Below are 20,662 nucleotides of genomic sequence, written 5' to 3'. Positions count from 1 at the left end.
AAGGAGCAACTCATGCAAGCACACAGAAAGGGATGTTCACTACACACATCCATGTGCGAAAAAGACAACTGGTATTTCTTGTTTGGGCTATTTCAAATGAAATCCCTTCTGCATGACCTCCACAAACCAAAGGAAAATATTTGTGAAATTCCCACGTAGAAGACAAGATACACTTGCCAAGGAGGCAGTGCCAAGAATTTTGACACTCCAAATGTAGAGTGTGTGTTTAGGAGGCAGTCACAGTTTCCATGAGAGAGTCCCATGAAATCAATTAGGAAGATCCATGCTCTAGCCCTACCATGCAAGTGATGTGACTTGAAAGAGTCACTTAGTCTTAGTAACCATCATCACTAACAACTAAGTCAATGAATAAAGGTCCTCAGGTGTCAAGCTACAAAATGTGGGATGAGCATGGATGAGGATGGGTGGGAGAAGTCTCCAACTCTAACACAATTAGGGAAGGCTGTGCCTGTCCTCAAGTGGCTGGGGGGGCTTGGGATCCTGCCACAGAGGGGGATTCCAAACCTCACATCCCCTGACCCAGGCCAGAAGACCAGGTAGAGTCCAAGGACCCTGGGGTGGCCCAATGGCAATAAAGGTCAAAAGGAACTAGGGATCTGCCTGGTCCCTCAATCCCCTACTCTGAGCAGGGCTGCATGACGAGGCCAGAGGCCATCCACAGCAATCTGCCTTTACAGGAAAACAGGGACTGCAGGCTGCCTCTGGCTCACTGAATCAGGGTGGTGTTTTCATAAAGCAAGACCACTTCCTCACATTTGACCAGCAGCTCATGTGTTGACAGCACAATGACTGACTTGACTCAGGCCCTGATGAATGAAATAGAAAATTCATAGCAAACCCATCTTTAGCTCTTCCACATCATCAGGGGCTCTGATTCAATTCCGTCCAGAAAGGTGTCTGAAATGATTTCTAAACATGCTGGGGACTCACCTCTGTGTGGAACTTTTCAGGAAAAAGGGGATCAAGTCTCATGAAGCAACTCTTCTCTCTTCTAGCCCATGGGCAATGCAAGGAACCTGCATGATACCAGAGGCTCACTTCTCTCTTCTCATGTCTTCTGGAAAGGATTCGTTAATGCTTCCTGCAAGGTGAAGCAGAAGCCTGCATTCCCAGCTGCACAGAAGTGTTTGAGGGCAGTGTCTCCCTTAAAACCCAAAAATAAAAAAACAGGTCATTCAACAGGCACATGGATTAGAGTACATGTTCAATGATCCCTCCTCCCTGGAGCCTTCCACATGCCCATCTTCCACATTCACAGAGCAATGCTTGGCCATTCTCAAGACCAGGAGACCATGATGCTCATCACCAGGAAGTCAATAAGGAACATGAAGAGAGCAGCATGGATCGCAGAAGGTGGCACATCAAGGATCTTCAGCTCTGCTGCTAGAACACAAGAGCTTAACTTCAGTATTGACTTTTTGCCAACTACCAAGTACGATAGCAGTGTCAAGCCCAATATGCAGATATGCAAGTAGTAGGTGACACCCCGCATCCATTCACAAAAGTGGGCAACATCTGCATCAGAACAAGGAAGTATCTTACCCTTACTCATAAAAATCATCAGAAACAAAATAAAATGGATGCAAGACTTCTCATTTCACTATTAGGTAGCTGTTGGAATTCCCTATTAAATAATACCTCCTCCAAAATAAAAAGTATCTCAGACATGTGTCAACTATTCAATGGATGACATTTTAAAAACTATGGACTTTACTTAATATTTATGTATGCTATATCCCTGCCTAAGGCTCTATGAGAAAGGAGCACATAGAATTGGATCTTTGAAAATCTCACATTTGCTGATAAATATTACTGCTGATCTCAGGCATGGCGAAGTGAAAAGTGGGACTTTGGATATTCCAAGAATGCTATGTTGTGGGATTGGTGTCCCTGATTCATACATAGCATATGGTTTCTATGAAATCCAGTGAGGGAGCAGGAGTAACGAAGCTGATTGCACAGATGACCTCAGGGAATACTGACAGATCGGCCAAATGAAAAATATGTTCCAGCTAACCATTGGTATTTGGGCTTCTGATCCCAGTCCTGTTTTTAAAAAAGGTGCAGACAGGCAGTGTTCATTAAAAACTGTCTACCATGTAAAAGTGGGTAATTTAAATGGCATCTAGTTACACATCTGATAGAATGGTCTGGCAACATATGAATTTCATTCTAACAACAACAACAACAACAAAACATAGAAAATGAGACATAAAGATAAAACCTTGTCTTCACCAGGATGCCTAAAAATAGGTTTTATTTGGCTCATGCAAATAAATATCTTTCAATAGAATTTCTGATTTCTGAATGAATCCATTCAACTTCATACTGCACAGATCACAAGGTTTTCTTTACAGAATATTCTCTTCTTCTTCTTAAAGCCTCACATAGAAAATGTCTCACAGGACATAGGAGGGGAATGACCCAAAGGATGAGAGAATGGCTGGAACCGTTCTCAAATGTGCCCATGTAGCCTAAAGTTTGAAGGCATCTAATTGTACTCTAAAACAATTATGAACCTATTTGATCCATTATTAATAAATATCACCACTTTACCACTTGAACCAAATCACAGAAAATTGGAAACAGATGATCATTTGCTTTGATACCTTTACTTCTGTTTCATTACTCAGAGTCGATCAACTCTATACTTCAAGTGACACAGATTTATTACAGAATGCCTAAGATCCTAAGGATCTATTTTAGCTCAGCCCATGGTATTGCTTCATTATTTTATTATTTTGTAAGTAATAAAATATAACTTCATGTTGGATGATCTAGTCAAGCCATGAATATATCATCCAACATTGTTCTTCCCAAAATATTAGCCCAATTTCTGCGCGTGCTCACTTACTGTTTAGGAATTTTACTAATTGTCTGAAGGTTCTAGAGGACCTGTTAGACTCCTAATGGACAAACCATACAACATACTCCAGAGAACGGACGAGTGCCATAAGAAGAAAATAAGGTCAGCCTACAGCAATGGGCAGCTGCCTGCCCTCGGCTGGGAGGAGCCCTGGCCATGGCACCAGGGCTGCTGGGCAGCAGAAGCCTCCACAGCCCTGCAGGGAGCCTGGAGCACAGCTCTGCCTAACCATGCTCAGCCCTGGACAGATGCACATGAGTTCCCATCACAGGCTCGAGTGTGACAGTCCCAGGTGCATGCCTGTCATGCCAGCCACCAGGGAGGCTGAGGCAAGAGGAACGTTTGAGGTCAGCCTTGGCAACTTAGACCCCGAGGCAAAGGGGAAATACTTTTACAGGGGTCTCTGAGGGTGTAGCTCAGGTAGGTCACTTGCCTCACAGGCTCAAGGCCCTGGGTTCAATCCCCAGAACCCACGTACACACAAAAAGTGAACTTGGAATATTGTTTAAAATGATGGATCAGGTACACACAAGGACTTCAATATGACCTCTCAGAGGAGCTCAATTTGAGATCAGACTGAACAAAAGACCACCTGGACCATTGACTCAGTGTCTGAAACCCTCTGTGAGCATGGGAAGCACTGCTGGCAAGACACCAGAGGGCCAAAGCACTTGTGCCCCCTGCAGGGGTGTCTCTTGTCTACCGCCAAAGACTGTTCCCCTCCTGGGGCAGCTGAGAGCAAGCTGGGCCTTGGAGCAAGGACTAGTGCTTTAGATATAGACTATGCAAGCAAGGGGCAATGTCTTTAATAAAACTAAAATTAAAAAGTCACATTGAAAAAATTTTAAAAAGAAGAAAATAAGGTCAAGTAGAGGAAGCCCATTTTCACAGGAAAAAATCCCCCAGTGAAAAGCATCAGAATAGATACCAAGAAAAATACCAACAAAAACAGTGTGCTCCCACTATGTATCTACTCAACATGCAAAAGTTAGAAAGCTAGATAATACAATCCTGGCCACAGGTAGAGCTATGCAGAGGAGCCACCTGGCAGTGCTTAGTCAAAGAAGTAAACATGCACACTTTGACCTAGAAATTCCACCTGTGTGTAAACCAGGCGGTGCTTAAGCAGTTTCACAAGGGGACATGCACAGGGAAATTTATCCTCAGGTTCTTATAGAGTTGTCTGTGCTTACAGGGAGTTGATGGTTGTCAAGATGCCCACAGCTGCGAAAGTCAAAAGCTAAAAAAATAATAGATGCCAACCTGGATATATTAATAATCCCGTATCTATGATCACCTTCATAAGGTAGCTTCCCAACTTCTGTGTGGAAGTGTGTTTCTCCTTGGCCCTTACACTGTTGTGGAGACCACTAGGAGTTCAGCTTTGTGCAGGATCATCTGACCTGGACTTTTTGCAAGACCTGTACAGCCCTCACACATGCTCAGATGCTACAGGACTTTTCAGACCAGTCCAGACAACAGTAGGCATCCATTCATTGTCTGCACTCTACAGATTCCTAGATGCACGACATTCATTACCATCAAATGCAGAATTTTCATCAAAAACTAATATATATATCATTCCAATCTGAATCAAGAAAATCGGAAATATCCCCAAATCCAAAGAGTGGATCCCCATTGTGATGCTACAAGTTGAAAATTCCACAGCTGACCTCATGGGATGGTTCACAGTCAAAAGACAGCTGCATGAAAAATATTACATGACCTTCCTGCTATGTGAAAAGCAGGAAGGTGAAGTACACATGCATGTCTTCCTCAGACATGGGTTCATTTGCAAGACACCTTGTGCAATTGAAAATACTCCAAAAGGGGAGAAATCAGAACCATGTCTCCAAAGTATTTCAGCAGAGACCAACTCCATCTGTCTATCTATCTCTCAGTGAGTGTGTGTGCTCTTGTGTGTGTTTGTGTGTCTTTGTTTGTGTTTGTACCATCATAGCCGATACTTCATTGCCCCCATTGGAAAACTGACTCAGATAATGCCATCTGCCAAACTCCTAAAAACCAAAGTTCTTGCTGATAGAATGAAACATTCCTTCCTGTTGGTTTGGATGTGTCCTTTAGGAATCACTGCTACATTTAGTATACTCAAATCATCACAGTAGATCAGGTAACAAAAACATATATATTTTAAAATAATGATATATTAATGGAAACAACAAATACAGGATAGAGTAACAACTGTGTTACTAAACAAGGTCAAGGACAATGGCAAACTATAGATTCAAACTTTGAAGAAAATAGTAATCAATGTAAATATTCCTGGGCTGCCTCAGCCCCGCCCAGGCACACAGCAGCAGAATGGTTTTGCAAGCATCCTCAGGAGGGCTGGAGCCTTCTTTCCAGGACGAGAGGGAGGTTGAGGCTGGATCCACCCATCATTCTTTTGGGAGAGGCTCCTTTTCCTCAGCACAAAGTTGGATTTTTTGTGAGGATTCTTGGCATAAAATACGTTGGCCTCTGCTGGAATCCTCAGCTCTGGGGAGAGAGGGGTGTACAAAAAGAAGGTGGCACTCAGGAGGTGCTCCCTAGGACACGCCAACATCTGAGAGCCTGTGCCAGAAAAGGCCAGAGCCACACACCTGAGAGCTCTCCGATTCAGCACCAATACCAACAAAGACAGCCTCCACAGTCCTCCCTGAGGAAGAACTAGGCAGAGCACTTCAACAGACCTAATGTCTGTTCCTACCAAAGGCTTTGGACTCCAGAATATCTCAGGTCCTCTTGCATCTGCCAAAGCACACCACTAGGGTTGGCATCTGAAATCTCCCACAAAAGGCTCCTGTGCCGAAGATTCAGTCCCCACATGAGCCATCTTCATAGGTGGGTTTGGAGGGAAGCATTGGATGGTGAGTGCTCTGATGTCAACATGAAATTCTCATTCAAGATGAATACACTACTGGGGGGTGGGAGGGACTGGAAGAAAGGTTGAGCATGGTTGGAGGAAGACCTAAACAGGGTTGTGCCCTGGGCAACAGTACCTTGTTCCTGTTGGCTCCACTGAATCCTCATTCTCCAAGTAGAGGTCCTCCCTCTCCATCTTTCTCTCTCTCCCTCTCTGCCAGCCTCGTTCTCTCTCTCCCAGTCTATGCCTTTGTGGCAAGGGCTGAGGAGCTCTCCACTGCCACACACTAGAGCTTTATGGACAGCCTCAGTGCACAACCAAAGAGAAAGCTATGAAACCCAGAGAAAAGGCCTAGGATTCCTCCTCTGAGTTATTTTCCTCAAGTATGGCCACAGTGAGGACAGGCTGACCAGCACGGATACCACGTTAGAGCCATGCTTCTGCGTTGGTGGAGCCCGCCTCCATGTGAACCAGGCTTCTGAGAATGGAGGCCACATTCCAAATACTGCCCTACTGAGAACAATGGTTCCGAAGACCAGCAAAGGGACTGCTTCCCTCCAACATGGTGTATGGCCCAGTGGTGCCATGACCCCGAGTGGGGGAATACAACAGCCGCTTCTCCTTCCTCTGAACATGTGTTTCCTGTCGCCCTCCTCTAACCTAGAGCCTGTTCTCCATCCCTTCTGGGTTGGATGTGGAGATCTCTGCTATGAATTTCTTAGGCTACCAAGGCCCCAGACAGACTTCCTCTTCCATAGACTCTACTAACCTAACAGTAGGTTAAGATAGGAGACAAGTGATCCTAGAACTCATAGGGATGGTGGTCTTCAGGGTACATAGGCTGGGATAATGGCTGCTGTGGTGTTTGGCTCACAAAAACCAACCAACCAACCAACAAAAAAGCGCTGGCATTATTATCAGATGAGCTCTGTGGCTAAGTGCTCAGGAAGCCCTCATCTGACTTTAGTTAGGGATCACAACCTGGCTATTGTGATCACTCCTTGCCTAGTGGACTCAGGTGCGTAAGACCATGGAATTTATGCAAAAACAGATGATTCAGGCTGTCTCCCAGGCTGTGTTTTCTTCCCAATTTCATCCTGTTACTGCTTGCTAGAATCCTGGCAATGCTCTGCCCAGGCAGTGGTTTTTTTGGTCACACAGAAGGCTTTCAATAGTACTGCTTCAGTCCACAAAATGCCAGTTCCCTCTTTAGCCCATGCATTCTCATGTTCCTTTGAAACCACTCCTATCCCAGACCATGAAAACATACTGCTCCTGGAGAGAGGCTTTCCTCCTCACTCCTCAAAGATGTCAGCTTTGGATGCCTGTTCATGTCCAGGGGAGGGCACCTGGTGGGGAGCCGCAATATCCACTGGGGTATACTATTGGACCTCAAGACCTTCCACCAGCAGAAGTGCAGTTGGCTTTGTGCACGAACCCAACACACCTGTTGGAGTGTTCTTGGGGGTCAGAGACTACTCTTTGTTGCTAAGAGTTGACCTGAGTCCACATCCTGACCCTTGCTCTCTGCTATCTGATTGTCTCACTTACTCTGACGGCGAGAGATGATTTGGCCCAGCTCATAATCCTCTGGATTCTCCTCAGTAAGGAAGTGTAGGTCGAGGGCGCTGCGGATGACAACAGGAGCCCTATCCTGGCAGGTCACCTGGAGCAGCATGGGAGACAGGCCTTCAGGAAATGGGCCTTGAAGTGACTACTCAAGGACAGTGGGCAGGGGCATTCTGGAGGCACCTCCACTCTAAATACAAGTGCAACACCCATGACCCTACTACCTGAGGCTGACCTCCTGCTCATCGTGTGGGCTCTTCCCACAGGCTACTAGCCCAATCCTTGTACATAGGACTTCCTGGGCCTGCCATTGCTCTTTGTGGAGCTGCACTCCTCTCGGAGTGAAAGGACCCCACTACCTGCATACAGATGCAATCTCATCCCACAAGTTGGGAGGAATGGGACAATAGCCTCCAAGATCCCAGGTCTGCCCGAGGATGCAGGCGGCATTGGGAATGGCCTAGGCACGAAACCTAGAGGCTTTGGTCTGGATTGCCAGGGCCAAAAACAGACCCAGGAACATGACCACACACAGGAGTGCTGAAAGATAGCCACGAGAGCTCCTGGCCTCCAGAGGCTCAGTGCTGGCTGGGATGTAGGAGGGCACCTCATCCGGCAAGGGTGGTCATTGGGTTACCTGGACATTTAGTGTGCTTGCTCCACATCCATATCGACTCTGCAGAGAGACTCTCTCAGCTCCTTGTTCAAGGAACATGGAGAACCTCACACTGCTGTCCTCCTCCATAGACGTCAGCATCCCATACAAGGGAACCTGCAACCTAGTTCCTGTCCTATTCTCATCTGTCACCCATACCTGTCCCTGCCCTTCTGGACTGCATGCTGCCACCTGACACACAGACTCCCTCAGACATGGCAGTGGACAAGCTGCTGCACTCGCTCATCTCAGCTCCAGCCCTTCACACTGACCTCTCCCTTCTTGATTCCCATCTATCCTCCTGATCATCCAGAAGCTCCAAATTCAAGAGGGCATGAGTAGTCCATGGTATTGGACCAGTGTCTGCTCCCCACCCAGGTGTAAGCACCACGGGACACCCCTGCTCCCAGGCTTACCAGAACACTCTTGGCCATCTCTGGACTTTGTGTTTCTAAGTGGACACGAATTAAGCAGGTGTCTCCCACCTGCTTGTGGGAAAGCGGCCTGGAGGACTTGCAGGTTGATTCTGAGAACTGTGGGGGATGGAACATCAGCAAACCCAGAAACACAAAGCCACCCCAGACTGTCAGTTGGCTCTATGGGCTTCCAGCAAATATGTCCAGGTGCTGAGGCTTCTTATTTCCTCAGGTCGGAGTGGAATGGCAGCACATGCACAGCTTGAATAAGGTAGGTGTTTACCTCCTTTCCCTTGACCTGGGGGCGTTTCCTCACGATGAAATATTGTACTCCCAGATTCATGGACAGACACACGAGTGAGTGGTCAGAGACCTTGATTTCTGCAGAGCGAAGTGGAGAGAATTGTTAGGTGGCACTCAAGGATTATACCACAAAACACCCACAACCCCTGAGAGTCTCCGCCAGGCCCATCACACTTTGGTATTTTGGGGCCAAGGCCCACTTTCTCTTGGCTGTCAGTTATCCTGAGCCCACTGTGGATCATGTCTCCCCACTGTCTGATTGTCCTACTTACTCTCATCCTCAGACATCATATACAGCAGCTCAAAGTTGTCCACATCCTCATGCTGCAACAAATTTTGGTCCAAGGCCCTGCGGATGAGGCTTGTCACCGTCTCCTGAAAGGTCACCTGGATCAGGGTGGGACAAATGTCATCAGAGAATGGCTTTTAGAAGAGCTACCCAGAAGACTGTGGTCAAACATTCAGGAGAAATCTCAGCTACATATACAAGGGCACAATCTTGTTATCCTGCTACCTGAGTGTGTCCTCCATATACCACCTGGGTTCTTGCCATGTGCTACTAGAACAATCCTGGTACAAATATCTGCCTGTACCTGCCATCTCCCCTCCCCCTGGGGAGCCACATTCCACTCATGTCAAAGGACCAAACTGCCTATGCACAGACACACTCTCATCTCACTGAGATGAGAGCAATGGGCCAGGGATCTGCGCACCAAGTGTGATCTGGGATGCAGGCTGCCTTTGTGGGTGGAAGAGGCAGATGCACTGAAAATTTGGGTCCTGACTGCCACGACACAAAACAGACTCAGATACAAGAGTGTGCACTTGAGTGCTTCATGATAGCTTTGAGAGGCCCTGGCCTCTGGAAGCTCGGTGCGGGTCTGGTTGTAATGATGTACTTGACTCAGCACTGGCAGTCACTGAACATGTCTCCTCTGCAGCTGGACACCTGCAGCATTAGCGTGTCTACTGCACATCCATAGAAATTCTGCCAAGAACCCCTTTAGCTCCACATTTACATACATGCAAAGCCTAACATTCCGAAGCTTTGGCATGACCCCCCAGGTGATCCCGACCCCAAATTCCTACACCTAGTCATGCTAAGGAGGTTCTCTTCCCTGCCACCAGGAACACATCCCCTCCTACACATGTGACAAGTCACTGCCACCTCCTCTGCTCCAACTTCACTCATTGAGAATACCAAGTTCTAGGCACTGCAGCCTGCACCCTGGACATATCTCTGCCTTCATCTGTCCACAGCACTTCCGTCTGCACTTCTGGCCTGCAAAACCCACAATACACAGGCCCACTCACCACGGAAGCTGGGCATGCTGATGCTCTCCCTCCTCAGGTCAAGCCCTTAAGACGGACCTCTCTCTTCTTTATTTCCCACCATAGCCCTGGGGTTGGCTGTGTCTCCTGCCTTCCACTGTGTGGACACCCAGGAGGCAGCCCTGCTGTCGGGCTTACCGGGATGCGCTTTGTCTCCCTCAGGCTCTGTCCCTCTAGGAGGACGTGAACAACGCGGCTGTCTTCCACCTGCTCGCTGGAGTGAAGCAGTGAGGAGCTGCTACTGGTGACTTTTCTCATGCAGCACTCATTGCTTTGGGTGGCCTGGGGCAATGATCCTGCAGCCACTGCAGAGCTGCTGCTCACAGCTGCTGGGGTCCTGGATGCCACTGCCACAGAAGGTTCCAAGAACTGTGGGGGATGACAACATCAGCAAAGCCCAGCAACTGCACCCCACCCAGCCTGGCAGTTGGCTCTGTGGGCATTCTACAACATCCATCCAGAACCTGAGGTTCTTGTCCCCTTGGAGGATGTGGAGTGGCACCAGGAGTAAAGACTGAAGAAGGTGGCTGTTTACCTCCTTTGGTTTGACCTTCAACGACTTGCTGGCATCTGTTTCTCGAAGAAGAAAGTCGTAATGCACTCCTCCAATCAGGCCGTGAGAGACTTTCGCATCAGCAGGGACCCTCAGCTCTGGAAAGGCAGGGGCAGAGGCGTGGTAGGTGACACTCAAGGAATACACTACCCAACATCCCCCACAACTGAGAGCCTCTGCCAGCTCAGGTCTCACACACAGACCTGAGAGCCCCCGAATCCAGCTTCTGTTCCACCAAAGACTCCCCACTGATTAATCCCTGAGGACCCTCTATGCACAGGAGGTCCACTACAGGAACACCTTTCAAGGAAATAGCCCCTTGTACCCCAGTACCTCTTAGTTCACGTTGGACCCATCAAAGAGAAACAGCTAGACTTTGTATCTGGATTGGTCCCCAAAGACTCATGTGTTGAAGGTTTTCTCCCCACTGCAGCAATGATCACAGGTGGGTTTGGGGAAAAGCACTTGATGGTGGGTGCCTCCACCTTGACAGTGGACTCATCTACTCATACAGGGCTACACTAATTGGAGGGGTATGGTTTGGAGGTGTGTTGAGGTACTTAGGTACTCACCCCGGTCCGCCTGGCTCTCAGGCTCTGCCTGGCTTGATCTGCCATCTTCAACCTGGGCCAGCAGGTGGTGTGCTTGGTGCTCCAGGTTAAAGCCACTCAGGAGGAGCCACATGTACGGCAGCAGCTGCTGCAGACTCAGAGAGCCTGGAGGCTGATGGGAAGCCTCGGAGTAGAAGTTCACCCAGGTCCCCAGGAAGGAAGATGAGGCACTGTGGGGAGGCAGGTGTGGAGTCAGCAAAACCCTGGCCTTGCCTTCGCCACGGCCTCCAGAGCAAACCTCTGACCCTACCCTCCTGAACCGTCCCTGGTTCTGAACACACCAGTCCACCTCAGGCAAGACACAGTGGCTGTACAGGCAGGGTCAGGACAGGTCGCTACAGGCAAAGAACCTTCAACGAAGGAGCGCTAGATCCATGGTTTGACCAGCTCTCCCCTCCTCTGGGCAGGCCTGACACTCTTCTTCCTCTTGGCTACATGCTCTCCAACCTGGAATGCACCTTCTGGGAGTGTCTGTCCTCCTGCCCACTCTTCTCGGGGCTCAAGAGACACCTCCTCCCCTGGCGTGGGCTGCAATGCTACCTCATTCTCTGTGAGCTCTCACTGAGTTCCCCTGAGTAGCGGTGGACCTCTCTTTTCCCATGAGTGCAGACCACATCTCTGTGGCCCTGGGGGAGGACAGGGAGGTGTGGTGTGGGGGGATCCATTATCCCAGGGCCTTCCCCAGAGGACCCTGACTCCACCTACAACTCCCCGCCTTACCCCTCCTACTGTTGAAGCCCCACACCTTACACTGCAGGCAGAAAACTGAATTGGGCAGAGCAGTCTTTCCTCAGCCTTCCCAAGTCAAATCACCTTGCAGGTCCCTATTCTGGAAACAGGAGCCCACCCTCTTGACCCCAAGCCCATTCCATGTTGAAGTTGGTCCAAGGGTCCACCATAGTCACTGAAGAGGACAACGTGCAGTTATGCCTCATGGAGTCAGGGATGCAGTCACATGGAGGATATGTACTCATGGCACCTGCGGTTTAGGCTGACCCCATGAAAAGGGACACAATGGCAATCATTTGCACCCCATTTTTCACTGAATTATGAAACGTGACTGGAAACGTGTCTTCACACAGTGGGTGCTTTCTCCATGTTCACCAGTGAATGAGCCCAAACTGCTGATTCCCACATATCTCTGGGTGTGGGAGCTGCCATGTCCAAAGCCCCTGTCCAGCTATGTCCCAGCTAGGACGCTCTGTCCCACTATGGAAACTAACATGTCTTTATTAACCCAAAAGTGCTTTTCCCAGGGCCCGAGTTTTGAGATGCCTCTGGCACAGATCTACGTTCTTCACAAAGCCAACATCACACCAGAAAGACCACCTGGCCTCACTGAGTCCACCTGGGAATGAGCTCAGTGCACACCATTGAGCTGTGGTGCCCAGTGTGTGGGGACTGCTCCACGGACCTCTGTGGATCAGCTGGAGTCAGGATGGTTTCTCTGCCTGAGAGGGGAAGTTCACTGCCCTTGCAAGGCTGTGGCAGGCACCTCCAGGACTCGTACCATTCGGGGCTGACATTCCACTATGAGTGTGGTCCTCTATCTCATTAGGTATCACAAACCTTTGGGTCCCTGAGAGGCACATGGCAGCCCCAAGACAGAGGCATGAGGGGGCTACACACTTGGGCTTGGTGGTCTGGTGCTTACCTTGGGAACAAGAGATCCAGCACCTGCTGGGTGGGGATGAAATCCCAGGAGATTAACCCCATGTTGCTGCTGAACTGTAGGTTCCTCCCACAAATGACAGGCAGGAGCTCATTCCTAAGCTGGTCCTGCCTGTAAGGTTCAAGGCTCTGAACCCTGAAGGGCTCCTCCGTGTTCTGATCATTTTCACCCTGGGTTGGGACCAAGAATGGTGGGTTCAAAATGGAAATGGTGACAAACAGAAAAATGACTTGTGCCAATACACTAGAGTCAAAGCACAATGGGACAGTTCCCATCAGTACAAACACACACACACACACACACACACACACACACACACACACACAGAGTCAGAATAGGAGTCCTGGGCCATTCATCAGGGATCAGACTAGAGGGCCTGCTGGGCTCACCTGCCCTGTGCTACTCACTGTTACTCTTGAGCTCCTCTGCCACAATCGCCAGAGGCTCTGGCGTCTAAGATGAAGCCTCACCCAGTGTATCCACAAAAGGGCTAGTTGGCCCCCCTGAGATTCCTGGGAGCCTGAGGCTCGGCATTGTCTGCAACCACAGGAGAACATCCTTCTCCCTCCAGTGGCTCCAACCAAGTGAGCTCGGATGGCTTGGTCAGTGAAGTGGGTGCCTGGATACCAGGGTTCCATGTTCTGTTTGATCCATTGTCAAGGCAATGATGTCATTTCCTGTGCCCATACCTGAGCCTCTTTTCACATAAGACCACTTTCAAAAGCCCTATGGGCTGCTGATTTCTCCTCCATGCCTACCCATCTCAGGTGCGCAGGTATTCACCAACAACTACCCAAACATCCCCACCAGCATCTGCCCTGCTTGGTGCCACTAGAGTTCCAGCTTGGAGCCTTCAAAAATGCATTCACAACCAGTCCTTCCCTCTCAGCAGCTTTTGGACCCTGGTCCCATCATTGTGCAACTCATGGTGTGCCCAGTCTTTTCTGGAAAGTAGGGTAGCATCTAATCTCTAGGGTTTATTGTGTCTATTGGCCCCTAACACCCTCTATTCTCTCTGAAACCAGAGATGGGACTCACAGGTGGCTAAAGCACAAATGTACAGATGGGACAATCACAAGAAGGGGAGAGACAAAGAATGCACCCTAACTCAATCAGGCCTGTGTCCCACACAGGGACATGGCCAATGTCCGTCCCATCGTGGCTGCAGTTCCCTCTCTACACCATGGCAAGTTGGAGGGGACTGAGATGCAGAGGCTGCTCCCCTCTGCCATACAACTTCCCAAGGCTTCTCCTAAGATTTCAAAAGGGCCAAGTGTGTCTAGTGTTGGGGTCTCACAGAGACTCCGAGGTACCACAGCATCCTGCTGCCCAGAACCGGTTCACCCCTCACCTCAAGGGGGCTCAGCCTCTGGATTCATGGGAATTGAAGTGGGTACAGGTGATGGGATATCACCTCCAAGACTGAGTTATGCCAAGTCCATGACCCCTGTCTGCATCCCTGTCTCCAGCACCACTCCCCCCTCTCTCTTTCCTCCTCAGAGCAAACAAATCCATTTAGCAAGTGTGTCCTGTGATAAAGACATGACGGTCACCCATCCTCTCATTACAAAAACACTGAGGCTCAGCCAACATGGATCCTACCAGGAACACAGGCATAAACTCAGAGTCCGATCCTCCCAGCCGAGCCTCGGTGGAGCCTGGACTCCCAGCCTCCTGAGTCAAGGAAACAGAGGTGCCTAGCCGAGCCACCTTGGATGCAGCCGCACACAAACTGAACTCATCAATGCCCCTTGCTCTCAGTTGTGAGTAAGAGGGGAGGGTGTTTCACAACCCTGGACATCCAGTGCAGTCTCCAGGCTTTGGGGTGTGCCCTGGCCTCTCTCTATCTGCCCAGGCCCTCCAACCCACACTGGCCTCTTACCCAACCTCCTCCTAGGGCCAAACTCAATCCTGCCTCTCAATTTCTGCTGCCTTCCCCAACACACTGCTCCCCAAAATGAGCAGGGCTGGCTCTCGGTTATCATGCTGGTGCCAGCAGCAATGCCACCCCACTGACATAATTCTGAGTCCCAACCTAGGCACTCCAGCTGTCTTTGCCACACCTGGCCTGTTTGGGCTCTGGCTCTTGCTCTTTTCTTTCATGTGCATGTGTTTTGAGGTTTTGAGTTTCTCCCACTGCAGAACTGCAGCTGTGGCAGGGTAGAGCTCATGAGGGTGACACTCTGAGCCACATCCAATCCCATCAGGACTGTTAACTGGGGTGATGCTGGAACACAGTGATGAGTGAACACATGGGAGGTGGTTGGACCCACCTTGCCTCTGAGTGGCTTCCTTTCAGGACAGGAATGTAGGGATGGGAGCCCCTGGCGCGGGATGCTTTGCACAAGGCGTGACCATGGGCTCTCTTTCCTGGCAAAAATGGCTCCACTCAGCATGGAGAGCACTGTCATTCCTGGTGGCTAACAACAGCCCTGGACCCCAGAAAGGAACCCACACTCAAGATTAACGTCTGAGTGTGTGTGTCCTTGAGGAAATGAGGTCTCCTGATCCCAGGTGCAAAGGGGTAAGTCCTCTAACTCCAGGGGCCATGAAGGGACATCTGAGTTTCCCTCGTCCTTCTTTCCCTCTCTGAACCCAGGGTGTCCTCACACTAACCACAGTTAGGACCCTGGCCTCATTCCCCAGTGAGGATCATTAGGCTCCATAAAGGACAGTCTCTAAGATGCTCAGTGGACCAACACCCTCTGCACAACCCATAACCCTATTCACCCAAGAGGCAAGAGGATTTCTATTCAGGAAAACCAGGAAAGGGAGAGCCTTTCTCAAGGACACAAGGACATTAGTGAGTGAGGGAGTGATTAATGGATGGAGAACTATTTCCAACACCAACTTCCAGGAGCATATATGGCCCTTTGGAGAATTCTGCAGTGTGTTGGTGATTAAGGAGAACGTGTGAATCCAGGGGTCACTAGGTCCTCTCAGCCATAAGGAGGGAAACTGCCATAAAGGAACTAGGACAAGGGTGCGAGGAATGCTCACTGGGGGGAGATCGGAAGGAAGGAAAGTGTACTCATTAGAAAAGTGTCGCCTGAAAATTCTTAAGCCAGCCAAAAGTCGTGCGAACTTGTGTGGGAAAAGAGTCTTTGCACAGTGATGAAGCTAAGAGCTCACATGATGGAACACAGCATCAACTGGGACCAAATCCAATATCTGATATTCTTGTAGGAAGAGGAGAGTCTGGACCCAGAGACCAGGGAGACTTGGGGATACCAGCTATGTGAGGTTGGAGCCAGGGCGGGATGCCCATATGGGAACCACAGATCGTGGGCAGCAATAGGAGAGTGGGCAAGGGCTGGGAGAGTTGGGGGGGACAGTCCCCTAGGAACCTGTGAGGTGTTTTGGCAGTGAGACCGCCCAACACCTTGTGTGTTGAGCCCCTGGAGCTTGAGGGAAGGCCCTTCCTCTGTTGTTGGCCACCCAGTTGACAGAGTTTGGTTGTAGCAGGCCTAGGACCCAGCCGAAGGTCTGAGCATGTTGGCCATGCAGGGTGGACCTGGACCGCAGACACACTCTGATGACTGTAGGGTTTCAGCCATGCATCAACACAAGCACCAAGTCAGGCCAGGTGGGGAAAGGGCTAGGAACACACTCTGGGGGCTGGTGCCTATATTACTGGGAGCACTTCTGACCCCAATTCCCTGATCTGCTGCCAACACAAGCTACAGAGGAGGGTGGAGGGACACAGAGCATGGATCTTCCCCACTCAGTGGGCCCAGGCATGTACCATGGCCAGCAGCCTCGTGCCTTGCCCGGTGAGTCCTGAAGCGGCCCCCTCTTCCCATCCTGAGAGCTCTTCCCTTCCTCATGTGCTACTACCTTCCCACTGTCTCTGGAAATATCTACTTGCTGTGGTCCTCAGGCAGTTTATGATTTAAGTTAAAAAAAAAAAAAAACAGGTCTTGGTGCTCAAAAATATTTGATTTGCCCATCCTCATCCCCCAACCCCAATATTTTCATTATTTCCTCAACATATGAAATTTTACTAGCAAAAAGTTAATTTTGAATTATACAAAGTTGATTCAAATAACATTGGTATACATAATCAATCACTGTACTTTCAATGTTTGTTCTCCTTTCCTGTTAGAAACTGCTCGGAAAAAAGAGAACAGAGGGGGCTGGGGATGTGGCTCAAGTGGTAACGTGTTCGACTGGCATGCGCGAGTCAGTGGGTTCGATCCTCAGCACCATATAAAATAAAATAAAATAAAGATATGTCCACTGAAAACTTAAAAAAAAAAAAAAAAAAACCAAAGAGAACAGAGGACAGACTCATGGAAGTACTTGAACTGATAAGAAGCTCCCACTCAAGCTCAGCATTCAGTCCTGGACAGGGTAAGACCAGGCCACTTTGACATATGTTCCAAAGAGTCTACCAGACAGAATCCTCTGACTGATCCCTGACTGAGCCATAGGAACTGGCTAGAAAAGCCTTCACATCCTCAATACATTCTTCACTTCAGAATACTGGACAAGCATTGATATCCATCTCTCGTTACCTTGCTCCCCAGCCAACCATTCTTCGACAAATTCAAAGGAGCAACTCATGGAAGCACACAGAAAGGGATGTTCACTACACACATCCATGTGCGAAAAAGACAACTGGTATTTCTTGTTTGGGCTATTTCAAATGAAATCCCTTCTGCATGACCTCCACAAACCAAAGGAAAATATTTGTGAAATTCCCACGTAGAAGACAAGATACACTTGCCAAGGAGGCAGTGCCAAGAATTTTGACACTCCAAATGTAGAGTGTGTGTTTAGGAGGCAGTCACAGTTTCCATGAGAGAGTCCCATGAAATCAATTAGGAAGATCCATGCTCTAGCCCTACCATGCAAGTGATGTGACTTGAAAGAGTCACTTAGTCTTAGTAACCATCATCACTAACAACTAAGTCAATGAATAAAGGTCCTCAGGTGTCAAGCTACAAAATGTGGGATGAGCATGGATGAGGATGGGTGGGAGAAGTCTCCAACTCTAACACAATTAGGGAAGGCTGTGCCTGTCCTCAAGTGGCTGGGGGGGCTTGGGATCCTGCCACAGAGGGGGATTCCAAACCTCACATCCCCTGACCCAGGCCAGAAGACCAGGTAGAGTCCAAGGACCCTGGGGTGGCCCAATGGCAATAAAGGTCAAAAGGAACTAGGGATCTGCCTGGTCCCTCAATCCCCTACTCTGAGCAGGGCTGCATGACGAGGCCAGAGGCCATCCACAGCAATCTGCCTTTACAGGAAAACAGGGACTGCAGGCTGCCTCTGGCTCACTGAATCAGGGTGGTGTTTTCATAAAGCAAGACCACTTCCTCACATTTGACCAGCAGCTCATGTGTTGACAGCACAATGACTGACTTGACTCAGGCCCTGATGAATGAAATAGAAAATTCATAGCAAACCCATCTTTAGCTCTTCCACATCATCAGGGGCTCTGATTCAATTCCGTCCAGAAAGGTGTCTGAAATGATTTCTAAACATGCTGGGGACTCACCTCTGTGTGGAACTTTTCAGGAAAAAGGGGATCAAGTCTCATGAAGCAACTCTTCTCTCTTCTAGCCCATGGGCAATGCAAGGAACCTGCATGATACCAGAGGCTCACTTCTCTCTTCTCATGTCTTCTGGAAAGGATTCGTTAATGCTTCCTGCAAGGTGAAGCAGAAGCCTGCATTCCCAGCTGCACAGAAGTGTTTGAGGGCAGTGTCTCCCTTAAAACCCAAAAATAAAAAAACAGGTCATTCAACAGGCACATGGATTAGAGTACATGTTCAATGATCCCTCCTCCCTGGAGCCTTCCACATGCCCATCTTCCACATTCACAGAGCAATGCTTGGCCATTCTCAAGACCAGGAGACCATGATGCTCATCACCAGGAAGTCAATAAGGAACATGAAGAGAGCAGCATGGATCCCAGAAGGTGGCACATCAAGGATCTTCAGCTCTGCTGCTAGAACACAAGAGCTTAACTTCAGTATTGACTTTTTGCCAACTACCAAGTACGATAGCAGTGTCAAGCCCAATATGCAGATATGCAAGTAGTAGGTGACACCCCGCATCCATTCACAAAAGTGGGCAACATCTGCATCAGAACAAGGAAGTATCTTACCCTTACTCATAAAAATCATCAGAAACAAAATAAAATGGATGCAAGACTTCTCATTTCACTATTAGGTAGCTGTTGGAATTCCCTATTAAATAATACCTCCTCCAAAATAAAAAGTATCTCAGACATGTGTCAACTATTCAATGGATGACATTTTAAAAACTATGGACTTTACTTAATATTTATGTATGCTATATCCCTGCCTAAGGCTCTATGAGAAAGGAGCACATAGAATTGGATCTTTGAAAATCTCACATTTGCTGATAAATATTACTGCTGATCTCAGGCATGGCGAAGTGAAAAGTGGGACTTTGGATATTCCAAGAATGCTATGTTGTGGGATTGGTGTCCCTGATTCATACATAGCATATGGTTTCTATGAAATCCAGTGAGGGAGCAGGAGTAACGAAGCTGATTGCACAGATGACCTCAGGGAATACTGACAGATCGGCCAAATGAAAAATATGTTCCAGCTAACCATTGGTATTTGGGCTTCTGATCCCAGTCCTGTTTTTAAAAAAGGTGCAGACAGGCAGTGTTCATTAAAAACTGTCTACCATGTAAAAGTGGGTAATTTAAATGGCATCTAGTTACACATCTGATAGAATGGTCTGGCAACATATGAATTTCATTCTAACAACAACAACAACAACAAAACATAGAAAATGAGACATAAAGATAAAACCTTGTCTTCACCAGGATGCCTAAAAATAGGTTTTATTTGGCTCATGCAAATAAATATCTTTCAATAGAATTTCTGATTTCTGAATGAATCCATTCAACTTCATACTGCACAGATCACAAGGTTTTCTTTACAGAATATTCTCTTCTTCTTCTTAAAGCCTCACATAGAAAATGTCTCACAGGACATAGGAGGGGAATGACCCAAAGGATGAGAGAACGGCTGGAACCGTTCTCAAATGTGCCCATGTAGCCTAAAGTTTGAAGGCATCTAATTGTACTCTAAAACAATTATGAACCTATTTGATCCATTATTAATAAATATCACCACTTTACCACTTGAACCAAATCACAGAAAATTGGAAACAGATGATCATTTGCTTTGATACCTTTACTTCTGTTTCATTACTCAGAGTCGATCAACTCTATACTTCAAGTGACACAGATTTATTACAGCATGCCTAAGATCCTAAGGATCTATTTTACCTCAGCCCATGGTATTGCTTCATTATTTTATTATTTTGTAAGTAATAAAATATAACTTCATGTTGGATGATATATTCAAGCCATGAATATATCATCCAACATTGTTCTTCCCAAAATATTAGCCCAATTTCTGCGGGTGCTCACTTACTGTTTAGGAATTTTACTAATTGTTTGAAGGTTCTAGAGGACCTGTTAGACTCCTAATGGACAAACCATACAACATACTCCAGAGAACGGACGAGTGCCATAAGAAGAAAATAAGGTCAGCCTACAGCAATGGGCAGCTGCCTGCCCTCGGCTGGGAGGAGCCCTGGCCATGGCACCAGGGCTGCTGGGCAGCAGAAGCCTCCACAGCCCTGCAGGGAGCCTGGAGCACAGCTCTGCCTAACCATGCTCAGCCCTGGACAGATGCACATGAGTTCCCATCACAGGCTCGAGTGTGACAGTCCCAGGTGCATGCCTGTCATGCCAGCCACCAGGGAGGCTGAGGCAAGAGGAACGTTTGAGGTCAGCCTTGGC

The 20,662-nt window shown here is 48.4% G+C and overlaps 1 protein-coding gene across 2 annotated transcripts in view; it reads right to left on the bottom strand.

The window, feature by feature from the left end:
• Nucleotides 1-18,417: 18,417 nt before the first annotated feature.
• The window catches only part of LOC144249730 (small ribosomal subunit protein uS5m-like), a 36,034-nt gene continuing 33,789 nt past the window's right edge, over nt 18,418-20,662 (bottom strand). Inside the window, exon 11 of one of the 2 annotated variants that reach the window (XM_077791896.1) lies at nt 18,418-18,581. The gene's annotated coding sequence lies outside the window, so the exon portion shown is untranslated. The remainder of the gene's footprint in view (nt 18,582-20,662) is intronic. The other variant, XM_077791895.1, reaches the window with a different exon arrangement.

The sequence above is a fragment of the Urocitellus parryii genome, chromosome 12 (genome assembly GCF_045843805.1).
Source record: "Urocitellus parryii isolate mUroPar1 chromosome 12, mUroPar1.hap1, whole genome shotgun sequence".
Taxonomy (NCBI): Eukaryota; Metazoa; Chordata; class Mammalia; order Rodentia; family Sciuridae; genus Urocitellus; species Urocitellus parryii.
The sequence above is the reverse complement of the archived record's forward strand: the minus strand, read 5'-3'. Positions and strand labels throughout refer to the sequence as shown.